Consider the following 17,662-nt stretch of genomic DNA (forward strand, 5'->3'; position numbering starts at 1 on the left):
CGCGAAAAGACAACAAAAGAAACCGATGAAAAAGAACAATACTCCGCAGGCCCGCCTATACTGTGAGGGTTTGCTGGGGGTCACGGTGCCTGTCTGTGAGGGTCACGGTGTCTGTCTGTGATCAGTATGAGACGGTGTTTAATACCCACACAGAGTGTTGACTGTCAGTCTGCGTCGCGTGTTGGATACGCGTGCAGTGGCATTATTGATCGATATTGGCCCGCCGTGTGCATGTAGCCGCCTGCACCGACGCGGGCGGAGCGCCAGGCTGCGGACTTTGCCCGAGTCCCGGCCGCATTGTGCCCGGGAGGGACCCTCCTCGCTGCCCCCTGTGTGATTCTGGGATCACCCCAGCACCCTGATGCGGCGGGCAGCCGAGCCTCTGGCTAAATAGAGCCCCGGACCCTCCCTCCCCTCCCCCACGCCACCCCGGATCTCCCATCACAGCCGCATCGCGCGGCTGGGGGCGCGGGGCTGGCAACTACCCCCACCCAAGGAGGCTGCGCCAGGTGGGGGGTGGGCGTGATTGGGATGGAGGGGGCCTGGGCTGTTATAAGGGCCAGCCTGTTTCATACTACACAAGGATGGGGAGGGGGGACCCCGTGACCGCGAGGACCCCCGCTGCCTTTCTCAATGGTGGGCTGGGTCCTTGGCTGGCGTAACCCCCTGTGGCGCCATACTCTACAAGGACGGGCTGGGTGGTGGGGGTCTCCTATGACATTAACATTAAACGCTAGCCAAGCCAACATGGATGCTTGGTTCAGGGGGCATCCAGCCGCCACAGGGACCCGCCCCCACCGTACATGGCAAAGACTGGCTAGGTGGGGCACGTCGTCTCCATAACAACCTCTTTAAAAAAAAACAGCGTCTAGGGTCGCCACCAAGACCACCAGGCGCTCTAGGCTGCGAGGAAGGACCGGGCACGACAACTCTGTCAACAGAGAGACCCCCGAGATCACACTGAACAAAGGCACTGTGGGTGGGGGGATGCTGCGTCGCCATAACAACCGCTCGGCAAAGCCTGGTGGAGGCGGGAGACCCGCCGTCGTCACTAGGACCCTCCGGCACTGTACTCCATAAACACGCCGGAGCCGCGGGGGCCCTCCGGTGCTGTACTGAACGGGGACCCGCTGACACAAAGAGCATTGGACCGGCTGGTCGAGGGGACCCCCCTGGCACAGGGCCCAAGCGAGGGCACACGGCTGAAGACAAGCGACTGGACCCAGCATCAAACGCGCAGGTAAGTCGCACGGCCAGAAGGCTGTCACCCCGCTGGGGGCTGGCAGTGTAGGCCACACGCACCCCTCCGTATCGTTGCTGCTCTGCCACCCTACCTTGCCCCCTAAGGGGCCCCGCGGAGCTGTCTGCAGGCACAGCTGACATTAATCAGAGGTGCTTTATTCTGGGGTTCTCGAGGGTGGTTCAGAGACCCCCGATCCAGGCAGCCCAACACCCCTGCTGCCCACCTGCTGTAGAGGCGGGGTGGCCTGGGTGCTAGGCCGCCAGTCACGGAGTTCCCCACCCACCACCGCATCAGAACTCGGGTGCAAGCCGACGAGCCCCCGGTGGAGCTTTGCATGGCCCCTTGAGCTGGAAAAGTACGGGTGCTGTGTGCTGGAGGTGCTACTGCAGAGACAGGTGCTGTTTCCAGTACAGGAGGGGCTCAGTGCTGCAGGCTAGGGTTGAGGTGCACTGGCTGAGCTTTGTGTACCTTTCAGTACTGGAACAACGATTGACAAAGAAGGCCTGCTGCAGGCCAGGGTTGAGGTGCAGTAACAGAGCTTTGTGTAGCTTCTAGTACTGGTACAGGGGGCGACAAAGAGGGCCTGCTGCAGGCCAGGGTTGAGGTGCAGTAACAGAGCTTTGTGTAGCTTCCAGTACTGGTACAGGGGGCGACAAAGAGGGCCTAATGCAGGCCAGGGTTGAGGTGCAGTAACATAGCTTTGTGTAGCTTTCAGTACTGGTACAGGGGGCGACAAAGAGGGCCTAATGCAGGCCAGGGTTGAGGTGCAGTGTCACAGCGGCGTTGACCTTCCAGTACTGGAACAACGGTTGAAAAAGAGGGCCTTCTGCAGGCCAGGGTTGAGGTGCAGTGTCACAGCTGTGTGTACCTTCCAGTACTGTAACATCAGGTGACAAAGAGGGCCTGCTGCAGGCCAGGGTTGAGGTGCAGTGGCTGAGCTGTGTGCACCTTCCAGTACTGGAACAGTGGGTGACAAAGAGTGTCTGCTGCAGGCCAGGGATGAGGTGCAGTGGCTGAGCTGTGTGCACCTTCCAGTACTGGAACAACGATTGACAAAGAAGGCCTGCTGCAGGACAGGGTTGAGGTGCAGTAACAGAGCTTTGTGTAGCTTCTAGTACTGGTACAGGGGGCGACAAAGAGGGCCTGCTGCAGGCCAGCGTTGAGGTGCAGTAACAGAGCTTTGTGTAGCTTCTAGTACTGGAACAGGGGACGACAAAGAGGGCCTGCTGCAGGCCAGGGTTGAGGTGCAGTAACAGAGCTTTGTGTAGCTTCCAGTACTGGTACAGGGGGCGACAAAGAGGGCCTACTGCAGGCCAGGGTTGAGGTGCAGTAACAGAGCTTTGTGTAGCTTCCAGTACTGGTACAGGGGGCGACAAAGAGGGCCTAATGCAGGCCAGGGTTGAGGTGCAGTGTCACAGCGGCGTTGACCTTCCAGTACTGGAACAACGGTTGAAAAAGAGGGCCTTCTGCAGGCCAGGGTTGAGGTGCAGTGTCACAGCTGTGTGTACCTTCCAGTACTGTAACATCAGGTGACAAAGAGGGCCTGCTGCAGGCCAGGGTTGAGGTGCAGTGGCTGAGCTGTGTGCACCTTCCAGTACTGGAACAGCGGGTGACAAAGAGGGCCTAATGCGGGCCACGGATGAGGTGCCTTCCAGTACTGGAACAGCGGGTGACAAAGAGTGCCTGCTGCAGGCCAGGGATGAGGTGCAGTGGCTGAGCTGTGTGCACCTTCCAGTACTGGGACAGTGGGTGACAAAGAGGGCCTGCTGCAGGCCAGGGTTGAGGTGCAGTGTCACAGCTGTGTGTACCTTCCAGTACTGGAACATCAGGTGAGAAAGAGGGCCTGCTGCAGGCCAGGGTTGAGGTGCAGTGTCACAGCTGTGTGTACCTTCCAGTACTGGAACATCAGGTGAGAAAGAGGGCCTGCTGCAGGCCAGGTTTGAGGTGCAGTGGCTGAGCTGTGTGCACCTTCCAGTACTGGAACAGTGGGTGACAAAGTGGGCCTAATGCAGGTCAGGGATGAGGTGCAGTGGCACAGCAGTGTGTACCTTCCAGTACTGGACCATTGAGTGACAAAGAGGGCCTGCTGCAGGCCAGGGTTAAGGTGCAGTGGCTGAGCTGTGTGTACCTTCCAGTACTGGAACAGCAGGTGACAAAGAAGGCCTACTGCAGGCCAGGTTTGAGGTGCATTGATAAAGATATCTGTGCTTGCCAGTCCTGGAGTAGTGTGGGGGTGCTGCAGGACAAGAGTGGGGAGTATTGACAGGGCTGCATGTAGGTTCTCGTGTTGGACTAGGTCCGAATGAAGGTGCATTGGCAGTCCAAGAGTGTGATGGGAGAGCACGTGCCTCCTGCGTGCTGATTGTGGTATAGGTCCACGCGAGGACATGCCTGGGCATGCGGGCAACACACGGCTGAACCTTGTGCAGGATGTATGGCTGCGCTTCTGTAAGGACCTGGCTGAGGACGGTAGTAGCGTAATTGACCTAAAAACATTTGACCTAAAACATTTGATCGAATTGGTTTTCCGGACTAATCTAATTAAATATATAAATGGGTTTATGGGGATGGGTAAGGGTATAGATTAGGTTGAGGGGAAGTGGGACAGGGGTTGCAGGTGTCTCACCCCGCATTTTAGACCGAATAAATTAGATCAAATGTGATTAGATCAAATGTTTAGGGTCAAAAAGACCCAAACCGCTGAGGACGTGGCAGCTCCTCTGTCAAAATACGGTTAGGCCTCTGTCAGGATACAGCTGAGCCCCCAGTCATGATATAACTGGGCTCCTGTCAGGGTATGTCTGGGCACTTGCCATAAACAGCTGGCAACTATGTCAAGCTAAGGCTGGGCATCTCCCAGCATGTGGCTGGCAGAGATGCCATGAGATACTAGGGTTGGGCCAGTGGACCTTTCAGGACATGTCTTTATATTATGGCATCCAATATTTATACTGCGCTCATCACCACCCTAGTGGTCTTAACGGTGCCCAAAGGTGGCATATTGTGACCCTGCCAGGATGTCCACAGGAAGGGGAGGTTTGGGAAGGAGGTGATGGGACAGATAAACTCAACAATACTTTACACCTCATTAGTATTGGACAGGATAGCCTGTCTGGATTTATCTTGACTGCTGTCGAGACATGGCGAGCCATTCTGTAGGCAAGTGCCAGGCACTTGTCAGGACACGGCTAGGCTCCTGTCAGGATATGACGCCAGCTCTGTTAGGCTGCAGTGGCATCCATTATCAGAAAACTTTGGACACCCCCTTAGGCTATGTCTGGCTACCAGTCATAATATGGCACGCCCCCCTGACAGAATAAGAGCAGACACACTGTCACGATAGGGCTCCCGTTGAAAATATCGGCCTCACTTTCAGGATATGCCTAGACACAACAGTGGGAAATAGCTGGCCACACTTTCAGGATATGCCTAGACACACTGGTGGGAAATAGCTGGCCACACTTTCAGGATATGCCTAGACACACTGGTGGGAAATATTGGCTTCACTTTCAGGATATGCCTAGACACACTGGTGGGAAATAGCTGGCCACACTTTCAGGATATGCTTAGACACACTGGTGGGGAAATAGCTGGCCACATTTTCAGGATATGCCTAGACACACTGCTGGGAAATAGCTGGCCACATTTTCAGGATATGCCTAGACACACTGGTGGGAAATAGCTAGGCACTCTTTCAGGATATGCCTAGACACACTGGTGGGAAATATTGGCTTCACTTTCAGCATATGCCTAGACACACTGGTGGGAAATAGCTAGGGACACTTTCAGGATATGCCTAGACACACTGGTGGGAATAGCTGGCCACACTTTCATGATATGCCTGAGGACACTGGTGGGAAATAGCTGGCCACACTTTCAGGATATGCCTAGACACACTGATGGGAAATAGTTGGCCACACTTTCAGGATATGCCTGGGGACACTGGTGGGAAACAGCTGGGCACACTTTCAGGATATGCCTGGGGACATTGGTGGGAAATAGCTGGCCACACTTTCAGGATATGTCTAGACACACTGATGGGTAATAGCTGGGCACATTTTGTCGAGACACAGTGATGGGAAATAGCTGGCCATATTTTAAGGCTTTGTTTGGGCAAACTGCTGAGAACTAGCTGGACACACTTTCAGGATATGCCTGGGGACACTGTTGGGAAATAGCTGGCCAAAACGTTAGGATATGTCTAGAAACATTGGCTGATCAAAATTTCAGGAACTGTCTAGGCACACTGGTGGGGAAATAGCTGACCCGCTTTCTTTTAGGATATGTATCACTTTTGGGAATTAGCTGGAGAGATTTCAGGATATGTCTAAAACACTTCTAGGAAATAGCTGGCCACACTTTCAGGAAATGTCTAAATGCACTGTTGCCAAATGGCTTTCAGGAAATGTCTAGATGCACTGTTGGGAAATAGCTGGCCACACTTTCAGGAAATGTCTAGATGCACTGTTGGGAAATAGCTGGCCACACTTTCAGGAAATGTCTAGATGCACTGTTGGTAAATGGCTTTCAAGAAATGTCTAGATGCAGTGTTGGCAAATGGCTTTCAGGAATTGTCTAGATGCACTTTTGAGAAATAGCTGGCCCGCTTTCAGGATATGTTTCGTGACACATTTTTGGGAATTAGCTGGAGAGATTTCAGGATATGTCTAAAACACTTCTGTGAAATAGCTGGCCACTCTTTCAGGAAATGTCTAGATGCACTGTTGCCAAATGGCTTTCAGGAAATGTCTAGATGCACTGTTTGGAAATAGCTGGCCACACTTTCAGGAAATGTCTAGATGCACTGTTGGGAAATAGCTGGCCTGCTTTCAGGATATGTATCAAGACACACTTTTGGTAAATAGCTGGGCCGCTTTCAGGATATGTATCGAGGCACACTTTTGGGAATTAGCTGGAGAGATTTCAGGATATGTCTAAAACACTTCTGGGAAATAGCTGGCCACACTTTCAGAAAATGTCTAGATGCACTGTTGGGAAATAGCTGGCCACACTTTCAGGAAATGTCTAGATGCACTACTGGGAAATAGCTTGGCACACTTTCTAGATTTAACCAGACAAACTGTGGGGAAATTGCTGGCAACACTCTCACACTATGTCTAGAAACGCGGTGGGGAAACAGCTGGCCACATTTTCAGGAAATGTCTAGATGCACTGTTGGGAAATAGCTGGCCACACTTTCAGGAAATGTCTAGCTGCACTTTTGGCAAATGGCTTTCAGGAAATGTCTAGATGCACTGTTGGGAAACAGCTGCCACACTTTCAGGAAATGTCTAGATGCACTGCTGGGAAATAGCTTGGCACACTTTCTAGATTTAACCAGACAAACTCTGGGGAAATAGCTAGCAACACTCTCACACTATGTCTAGAAACGCGGTGGGGAAACAGCTGGCCACATTTTCAGCATATGACTAGCCAGGTTTATAGTGACTTTTTCGAATGTCATATTTTCGAAATGCACAAAATTGCACAAAATTGCAGAAAAAAAAATGTCAAATGTTTTTTATTTTTTATTTTATTTTTGAAATGGGGGCCCCCAACCCCTGTTTTTGTAACACTTTTTTTTACGTACAAAACTAAAAAAAACATATAAAATAAAAAATAATACATTTGAGAAAAAAATGTTCATCAAAATGTTTTCGACAAAATGGTATTTTGAAAATATGTTTTAGAAAATATGACCGGATACTGACTAGCCACACCGCGGGGAAATAACTAAGAACATTTCAGGATATGTCCAAAGACACTGGTGGTAAATAGGTAGACAGACTTCCAGGATATGACAAGACACACTGTTATGAAATGGCGGTCCACAACTTCATGATGTCATGATTTGCCGTTTCAGCCCTTTCAGGACTATGTGGTCCATAAGACACTGCAACATCCTTTCAAGCATAATTCCAACATGGCCTACGCCAGTGCAAGGGTACCGTTCTAGTGTTTCCACGGATTTGCCATCTCCTAGAAAATAGACGCACCCCGCAGCTCTGCGCATCTCAACGCTACCTTTCCGAACTTCCGGCAAGTGTGTGTCAAACTTTTTCCTCTTCCCCATGCTATCTCCCTTGTTAGTACTTACTACTCCTTCTAGGTAAATATTGGCTCCATCTGCGCTTACCGTTTGTGAACCAGTCCTCCACCTGTAGTCCAGTCCCGGGCCATTGTGCACTCGTACCCTACCTGTTAATGGTACGAGTTCCAGTTCCTTCCTGGTTTCCTTCCTCCTGGGACTTCTTACCTGATCCTCCCTGGAGTTCTGAACGCCTGCATATCTATGGACGGATACCTACCTGCACACTGGCGACAGAGGACCCTCACCCGTGTTCATACAAAACCTGAGTCATCCGGAAGAAAGAAAAATCCCCGACCAAGACCTCAAAGGATAAACAGGTGAGATTTGAGGCGAAGTGTGACAGTTTGAGACGCCAACGATTCGATATTGATACAAATATGGATGCCGCTGTTCAGGATCTCATGAGAGGAATGCAAGAGTTAACAACTGAAGTGCAGAACCTTAAAGCCGAAAATGCAGCATTGAAACAGCTTGTGCTATCCAGGGATTCAGCATTCCAAGAAAGTGCTATGGTTGGGGGCATAGTGGACAAATACGATGGAACCACCAAGGCACTACGTTCCTTCCTTGATTCATGTTTAGTGCACTTTAACGTCAAACCATACTATTTCTCTACAACCAGGGCTAAAGTGGGATTCATAATCTCTCACCTTTCTGGAAACGCATTGGCCTGGGCAACTCCTTTAGTGAATTCAGGAGACCCGCTCCTGGACAACTATGAGGGATTTGAGGACGCCTTTAAAACCATGTTTGACCGCCCAGAACAAGTTACAGTTCTTAAGAGAAATTATTGGAATTCCAACATGGCACTCAAGATACGTTGTCTTATGTTACCCATTTCAAACAAATGGCCAAGGAGGTAGATTGGACTCCAGAAGCCTGTTTCACATTATTTTGTCGAGGATTGAATGATGAGATCAAGGATGAACTGGCCAGAGTGGCCCGCCCAAGTTCCTTCCAGTCTTTGTTGGATTTGTCTTTACAAATTGACTTCCATATCCAGGAAAGAAAGGCAGAAAAGAAAAAGACACGTTCATTACCAGCAAGGGTTCCCTTCGGTTATCCTAGTCCAAAGGAGACAGCTCCCACTCACTCGCCAAATTATGAGCCCATGCAACTTGGTTCTTTACGTGGACCGATTTCTCCACAGGAAAGAACTTGTCGATTCAATACTGGACTCTGTATGTATTGTGCTTCTGACAAACACCTCGTAAGAAATTGCCCAATAGCTCCACCTCAGCATTCGGGAAACGCCGGCTCCCGATCTTGAATGGAGACCAGCTTCGGGAGAAAGGTACATGCTCCGAATCTTCTCCATACGAAAGCAGTCAACCCTCGAATAGCTTGGTGATTCTTCAGGTGTTCCTGTCAACCACCAATAAGGAGAAGCACTCCATCCTGCCCCTGGTAGATTGTGACGCAATGGGTATTTTTCTGGACCATGAGTGGGCTCTGAAACACCATATTCCCTGAGAATCCAAGGACATCATACAGGCAGTCAAAGGAATCAATGGGAAACCATTATCTTCGGGACCCATAACTCAGCAAACTAGGGAACTGTTACTGTCAACAAACAACCACCAGGAGACACTGCATTTCGACATAATAAAAGCAGCCCATTATCCGATGGTTTTAGGCATGCCTTGGCTCCAAAAACACAACCCATATATCAACTGGGCAGCAGGTTCCTTGTTTCTAGGCTCAGAATATTGTCTATCACATTGCCTGTCCCAGGATATGCAACCCATTTCCTCAGAAACCCTAGATTCCAGGAAATCATCCATTAGTGTGTCCAACATTACCCAGGTGCCTGAGAAATACCAACAATTCTCAGATGTATTCTCATCAGATATTGTTCAAGCATTACGTCCCCATCGCCCTGAAGACTGTGCTATCAATACTGAAGAATCTGCAGTTATACCATTTGGAAGGATGTTCATACTTTCTGAACCTGAGAAAAGAGCTCTACTTGAATACTTGGACACCAATCCCGCCAATGGAACCATTCACCCTTCTAAGTCCCCTCCAGGGGCATCCTTATTTTTTGTACCTAAGAAAGATACCAGGGAACTCCGACCCTGCCTGGACTACTGGGGTCTTAATCAGTGCACTCGTAAGGACCGTTATCCATTGCCGCTAATTTCAGATATCCTGGAAGCAGTACGCTGAGCCGTTACCTTTACCAAACTTGATCTACGGGGCACGTACCATCTGATCTGAATAAAGGAAGGTGATGAGTGGAAGACTGCCTTCAGGACACCCTTCGGACATTTCGAATATCTAGTGATGCCATTCGGTTTAACCAATGCTTCAGCAGTTTTCCAGCACTTTATGGACAGAGTATTCTCAGACATGCTGATGATTTTTGTTATCATTTATCTGGACGACATTCTGATTTATTCCAAGAATCCCATACTACATCAAGAACATGTGTCTCTGGTCTTACAATGCTTACGAGAGAATAAACTGCTGGCTAAGCCAGAGAAGTGTATTTTCCAGATTCCTACTTTTCATTATCTGGGTTTCGTCTTAGGTCCTCAAGGAATAGAAATGGACCCTGCCAAAGTTGACTCAATCCTTTCATGGCCGGCTCCCACATCAGTACAACAAATACAATTCTTCCTGGGACTTGCGTACTTTTATAGGAAATTCATCCCTACATTTTCTGCCATTGTACATCCTATAGTTTCATTGCTGAAGAAAGAAGTTCCTTTCAACTGGTCGACAGACCAAGAATCCGCCATTCAAGAACTAAAACAAAGATTCACTGAAAGACCCATCCTGGCTAAACCTGACATCAACAAACCCTTCCTGGTGGAAACTGATGCCTCGGATTACACCATAGGGGCAGTTCTAATTCAGTTCTAATTCAGTTCTACTTCAGTTCCCATTGCATATTTATCTTGTACTTTGTGTTTTAGCGAAACACATTACTCAGTACTGGAGAAGGAATTGCTTGCCATCCGACAGGCTTTTACTGAATGGCGTCATCTGCTCTTGGGTGCCAAGTTTCCTGTACAAGTTTGAACTGATCATCGGAATTTACAGATCCTTCAGTCCCTGGAGTGTAGAAACAGCCGTCAGGCTCCCTGGGCCTTCTTTTTTGCCCAAAACCAGTTTCACATACACCATGTACCAGGAACAAGCAACATAATAGCCAAAGCATTATCCAGACGTCCTGATTATGAACCTGATGAAACCTGTGCCCTTCCGAAGATGTTTCCCGAGTCTGTTTTTATTGCCCAGGCATTTCACTATTGGATAACATCCACACAGAGACCCCACTCTCTGATCTTTGGAAGGAATACACTGAGATGAACAGATGGGTTCTCACTGCTAAAGACGGTTACCTTTTCAAGGACAAGTGTCTGGTCATACCTACACAGGATTTGAGATCCAATATAACAAACCTCTGTCATGATACTTTTCATTCCGGGCATCGGGGCATTACGGCAACACTCCGACTCATTCAGAGGAACTTTTGGTGGCCCAGAATGGCCGATGATATAAAAGTATACATCCAAGCCTGTGCTGTCTGCAGTCAGAATAAGTGTGACGATAAAAAACCAGCTGGTCTTCTGCATCAACCTGCATTACCGGATCCACCGTGGGAGATAATTGCCACTGACTTCATTGTGGAATTACCTCCATCCAAGGGTTTCACAACCATAATGGTTACCATCTACCTGTTCTCCCATTTGTCCCATTTCATTCCCTTGGATAAGCTACCATCAGCACAAGAAATGGCAGGAATTTTCTTAAGCCACATCTTCAGACTTCATGGCCTCCCTTCCAAAATCATTTCTGACCACGGACCTCAATATATTTCTCAGTTCTGGAAGTACTTGTGCAAGATGTTGGGTATTCAATGTGCCGTCAGGATATCATCCTCAAACCAACGGGATAACCGAAGGAGTAAATCAGACTCTTGAACAATACCTATGATGCTTTGCCTCCAAGGTCCAGGATGATTGGTCTGTTTTGATTCCAGTGGATGAATTTGCTTATAGCAACCCTGACCATTCTGCCATTAAGACCAGCCCTTTCTTTTGCTCTCAAGGATTCCATCCATCTGTTCTGCCTACACTCCTGCCTCACTCCACCCCGGTTCCATCGGTTGAATCCTGGATAGAGCATGTGGTCACTGTACACAAAGATGTGAAAGGACATTTGGAAAAGGCCAGGATGGACGTCAAACGATATGCTGATACCAGGAGGAGACCCGGTCCGATGTATGCCATCGGTGACAAGGTCTGGCTTTCTTCTAGACTCTTACCTCGACACCTAAGACCCAACAAGTTGGCCCCACATTTCTATGGGCCTTTTGCGATAAAAGAGATCATTAACCCGGTAGCCTTCCGACTACAATTACCAGATTCATGGAAGAAGATCCATTCTGTTTTTCACACAGCCTTGCTTAAACCTTATTCTCAGACCACCAGGACTACGCCTCGACCTACCCCCATACTTAACAATGAGCAAGTCCAATATGAAGTTTCCAGGATATGTGAGTCCAGATATAGAAGGGGTCGACTGCAATATTTAGTGGAATGGAAAGGATATCCACCCAGCAAACGTACTTGGGGACCAATGTCCAACATGAATGCCCCCCGTTTGCTACGGCGATTCCACTTAATCCATCCAGGAAAACCAGGTGGATCCCAGTTTAAGAGGGGGCATGCTGTCATGATTCGCCGTTTGAGCCCTTTCTGGACTACGTGGTCCATAAGACACCGCAACATCCTTTCGAGCATAATTCCAACATGGCTGACACCAGTGCAAGGGTACCGCTCTAGTGTTTCCACGGATTTGCCATCTCCTAGAAATTAGACGCACCCCCGCAGCTCTGCGCGTCTGAACGCTACCGTTCCGAACTTCTGGCAAGTGTGTGTTAAACTTTTTCCTCTTCCCCGTGCTATCTCCCTTGTTAGCGCTTACTACTCCTTCCATGTAAATATTGGCTCCATCTGCGCTTACCGCTTGTGAACCAGTTTCCATCTCCTCCCTGTGGTCCATTCCCGGGCCATTGTGCACTCGTACCCTACCTGTTAACGATACAAGTTCCAGTTCCTTCCTGGTTTCCTTCCTCCCGGGACTTCTTACCTGATCTTCCCTGGAGTTCTGAACGCCTGCGTATCTACAGACGGATACCTACCTGCACACTGGTGACAGAGGACACTCGCCCGTGTTTATACAAAACCCGAGTCGTCCAGAAGAAAGAAAAATCCCCGACCAAGACCTCAAAGGATAAACAGGTGAGATTTGAGACGAAGTGTGACACATGATATGTCTAGGCACCATTTTGGGAAGCAGTTGACCACACTTTCAGGATATTTCTAGAACCAAAAAAGTGATGGGTTAAAGGGTTCGAATAAATCAGAACCACTGGCACTGCTTTGGGAAACCTTCCACACCACCGTTTTTTAACCCGTCTGCACCATTGCAAAAGGGGTCCAACCATATGCAAATTAGTCAGGTACTGCCACCAATGGTTGCAGCCCAGCCCGAACTGCTAGGCCAGTCCCCTCTGCACAGAAACACAAGCAACCCCAGACATGTTTTAGCTTTGTTGGGCCTCCTCAGTGAGGTGCAGATTGGTTTCCTATGGCGCAGCGAGCAAGGGACCCATGCCTGGGCATAACCTCTCTCACATAGGGAGACAAACTAGAACCAAAAAAGTGATGGGTGGAAGGTTTCGAATAAATCTAAACCACGGCATTGCTCTGGGCAACCTTCCACCCCACCGTTTTTTTAGCCCGTCTGGGCCATTGCTAAAGGGGTCCAGCCATATGTAAATCAGTCAGGTACTGCCACCGATGGTTGCAGCCCAGCCTGAACTGCTAGGCCAGGTCCCCTCTGCACAGAAGCTCATGGAACCCCAGATATGTTTGGGCTGGCCTGCCCCTTTTGGGCTAGGACCATGCCTGATTTGCATATGGTCTTTCCCCTTTTGTAATGGCTTGGCAGGCGAAGATCCATGGACTGGAGGGTTGCCCAGAGCAAAGCCAGAGGTTAAGATTCATTCTAAACCTTCCAGCCATCACCTCTTTTGTTTTGCTGTAGTCATTCCGAGTGGGATGGTATGCCCACATGTGGGTCCCTTGCCTGCTGGGCCTAGAGACAGAAGCTACTCCTCACTGATGAGGCCTAAAAAGGCTGAAACATGTCTGGGGATGCCTGCAGTCTCATGCAGAAGGGATGTGACCAAGCAGTTTGGACTGGACTGCCCCTTTTGGGGTAGGATCAAGCCTGATTTGCATATGGTCTTTCCCCTTTTGTAATGGCTTGGCAGGCGAAGAACGATGGCCTGGAGGGTTGCCCAGAGCAGTGCCAGAGGTTAAAATTAAAATTAATTCTAAACCTTCCAGCCATCACCTCTTTTGTTTTGCACAGGAGACATTGTTGGGAAAGAGCTGGCCACAATCTCAGGGTATGAATAGACACACTTTTGGTGAATAGCTGGCCAGACTTTATGGCTATGTCTAGATACATTGTTGAAAAACAGCTGGTCACAACATCATAATATGTCTAGGCACCCTCTTGGGAAATAGCTAGTCACACTTTCAGGACATGGCTAGAGGCCATTTCTGGAAATATCTGGGCACACTTTTAAGATATATCTAGACACACATGTTGGTCAGATTTCAAGATATGTCTTAGCCCATTGGTGGGAAATGGCTGACCACATTTTACAGATATGACTAGACCCTCTATTGGGAAATAGCTAATCACACTGTCAGGATATGGCAAGACACACCTTTGGGAAATAGCTGGACACACTTTCGGGATCTGACTAGGTGCACTGTGCAGATGTAGCTGGACATATTTCAGGATATATTCAACCCAACTGATGGTACATACCTGTACAGACTTTCAGAATATGTCCCGACACAATGTTGAGAATTGGTTGGCCACAATTTCCGTAGCCACACTTTCAGTATATGTCTAGACACACTGTTGGGAAATAGCCACACTTTCAATGTATGTCTACACACACTGTTGGGAAATACCCACACTTTCAGTGTATGTCTAGACACACTTTTGGGGAATAGCCACACTTTCAGTGTATGTCTAGACACACTGTTGGCAAATAGCCACACTTTCAGTGTATGTCTAGACACACTTTTGGGGAATAGCCACACTTTCAGTGTATGTCTAGACACACTGTTGGGAAATTGCCACACTTTCAGTGTATGTGTAGACACACTTTTGGGGAATAGCCACACTTTCAGTGTATGTCTAGACACACTGTTGGGAAATTGCCACACTTTCAGTGTATGTCTAGACACACTGTTGTCAAATGGCCACACTTTCAGTGTATGTCTAGACCCACTTTTGGGGAATATCCACACTTTCAGTGTATGTCTAGACACACTGTTGGGAAATTGCCACACTTTCAGTGTATGTCTAGACACACCATTGGGATATAGGTGGACATGCATTCCGGATATGGATGGATTCACTGGGCAAATTGCTGGCTACAACTTTAGTATAGGTCTAAACTAGTGGCAAATAGTTTGCCATACATTCAGGAACTGCCTCAACACGCTGGTGGGAAATAACTCATGTTGGGATATGTTCGGGCACGCTGTCCACACATGGCTGGTCTTTCTGCTGGGAGTCAGTCAGGATACGCCGGGATCAATGTAAGCATACAGCAAGGCCCTTTGCCAGGCTGTCAGGCTATAGGTGGTCCCCTCTTAGGATATGGTTTGGCACACGATTGGCTTATGTCTGGGCCTCTGTTAGCATATATAATATACTTTCAGAGTCAGATTCTGCTGGGCCTCTGCCAGCAAAGGGCAGATCATCCTATGATTGTATAACAAGGCACTCTGTTAGGATGCGGCTACGCCCTTGTTAGGATTTGGTTGGACCCACGTTAAGGTTAATGCTAGTCTCCTGCTATAATGGGCTATTACTGCAGCGCGCATGCGCAGTCGCGCCCTTTTACATGTGGTCTACTGCAAAGGAATCTATGGCGGGTTGTCCACCAAGTCATTTTCAAGCGTGAGATAGCCCACGCCATCATGGGGTCACATCACCTCATTCTTGAAGATGTCCTACTGGCTACCAATCGAGAGAGGATATCCTTGAACAGTTGCTGCTTGGTTCGCAAAGCTTCACCTGGCCAAGCACCCGCTTGCCTGTAAATTCAGAGGGTGGCTTAGGAGCTGACCAGACAGATGCAAACATTTTAGAAGAAGAACACTCCACACACAAAGCTTATCCATATGGAATGCTCCACTACTTTGCCTCCAAGCTAATTTTGTTAAGTACCACAAAGCCGTGAACATGTTTCCTTGAAGCATTTGATCTGGATGCTGTCTAATCACGCTGTGTTTCCACCTCACAATGAGCCAGTTGGGGAGTGCAGTAAACATGCAGCGGTAATATCGTTGCCGCCACATCATGGCCGAGATACCACCGCACTCGTAGCAATTTGCTTTGACTCTTGCCTACTGATCCTTTTCGGCAATCCTCCAAAGTGCCCAGAAGCAGTTGCTGGAGAGAGTGTATGACATTTCAGGGCATGGCCGGCCGCCACGGCTCCTGTATGCCAGGCATCTATCCACTGGGATAGTGTTTCAGATATATCAGCATATGGCTGCCCACTATCATGATTTTACGGTTCACCCTTCTTGGATAATGCTGGGCAACTGGCAGGATGCGGCTGGGCATCCCATCATGTTAAGGCTGGCTCCTGCTCATAATAAAGCTGGGTGCCAGGACAGTATATTTCATGCCCCTTCAGGTTGCCCAGTAGGCATATTGCTGGACATGCTGCCAGGGCATGGCTGGCTCTCCGCCGTGATAAGGTGGGGCCAAGGAGATAACATTATTGGGTTTTTTATGTACACCTCCTTGGTAAATGGCTGGGCACCATGTTAGGATATACCTGTGCCGCTGTTAGTATATAGGAAACCCCCGCCAGCATATGGCGGGCCCATGTCCTGGTGTGACCCCCACTACCATAACATGTCTGGGCCCAATGTGCAGATATAGTTTCTAATCTGTTAAGGCATGGATGCCCCCTCTGGTAGGGGCCTGAGGCCATGTCAGAATAAACAATGTTTGTGTGGTTGCCACCATGTCAGGATATGGGTGATGGCCTGCTTTTAAATATCTGGTCCTGTGTCGGACTACACACAAGCCAATCTTAGGACACATCTCAACATACGTCAGCGTACAGCTGTGTCTCATGTCATAAGGGGTCTGGGTCCATGTCGGGATACAGCTGTGCCCTCTGAGGATATGCCTCGGATTACGTAAGGATATGGATGAGCCTTATGTCAAGATACAACTGGGCCCATATCAAGAAACTATTTGGTTCATGTCAGGGTATGCAGTGTTCACCTGGGAACATGTCAGGATACTTCTGTGCCATACTATGATGAAGAGTGGCCTATGCCAGCATATTGTTTTAGCCTTATGTCAAGACTACATGTCTGAATGTTGACACGTCGTGTTTCGGCTGAACTTTACGGATGTGCGCCATGCCTTCATCAGGACAGTCAAACACGAGGTGTCAACATTGTTTTAGCATACAGACAAACAAACAACTAGAGACGAGATGGGACAAAGAACCACAAACAAGCACCTGGCTAGATACCGTCAAGCGGCAACCAAAGTGCTGCGCCAGAGGCTCCAACAAACTGACTAACTTTCTAACCCATATTCCCCTCTAGGCTCCTCCAAAATAACTGATGCCATTACACCAGACCTTGGACTAGCCACACTACACATAAACAAACAGAGATTCAATACTATGTTCACACCAGCATCTCTAGGTGCACACATTAGAGTGTACCACCCACATAGTCCATAAAACTATCAACAAAGCAACTTCACCCAAGATACCGGATTACCTTACAGCTACGGTCACCCATGACTCTGGATCCCTTATGGACACTATCTAACCAGTGCGCATAACCAAACCCACCTTAACCCACACAACACACTAACACCAACACAAACACCACCGAACACTCGAGGCACTGAATCTTACCCATACGGTTACAATGCACAAGGCCTCTCTCACAAACTACCACATGCAAAACAACACTGACAGACGCCAGATCCTCCTGGTTCTGAACCTACCCTCTCACCCTATGCCCACTAAAACCCCCCACGCCCCTCTCTTGCAGAGCCACGCGAGCGCCTGGAGACTTTGGTGGTAGCGGTGCGCAGTATAAATCGTCATAACGTAGCATAACATACATCCTGAATATTGGGAAAGTGGCGTCCCAGGTGAGACATGCCACAGGCAAACAATGGGGTGCAATGTGTTAATTGATGCATGCATGTTATGGCCTGGAATATTGAAC

At 48.9% G+C, this 17,662-nt stretch overlaps 1 protein-coding gene across 2 annotated transcripts in view; it reads left to right on the top strand.

Annotated features, from left to right (window-relative positions):
• Positions 1 to 1,109: 1,109 nt before the first annotated feature.
• Positions 1,110 to 17,662, top strand: part of PLPPR2 (phospholipid phosphatase related 2) — a 109,747-nt gene continuing 93,194 nt past the window's right edge. For both annotated transcript variants that reach the window (XM_069604160.1, XM_069604159.1), the window contains exon 1: positions 1,110 to 1,240. The gene's annotated coding sequence lies outside the window, so the exon portion shown is untranslated. The remainder of the gene's footprint in view (positions 1,241 to 17,662) is intronic.

Source organism: Ambystoma mexicanum, chromosome 3q (assembly GCF_040938575.1).
Source record: "Ambystoma mexicanum isolate Mex_15411 chromosome 3q, UKY_AmexF1_1, whole genome shotgun sequence".
NCBI classification, from domain to species: Eukaryota; Metazoa; Chordata; class Amphibia; order Caudata; family Ambystomatidae; genus Ambystoma; species Ambystoma mexicanum.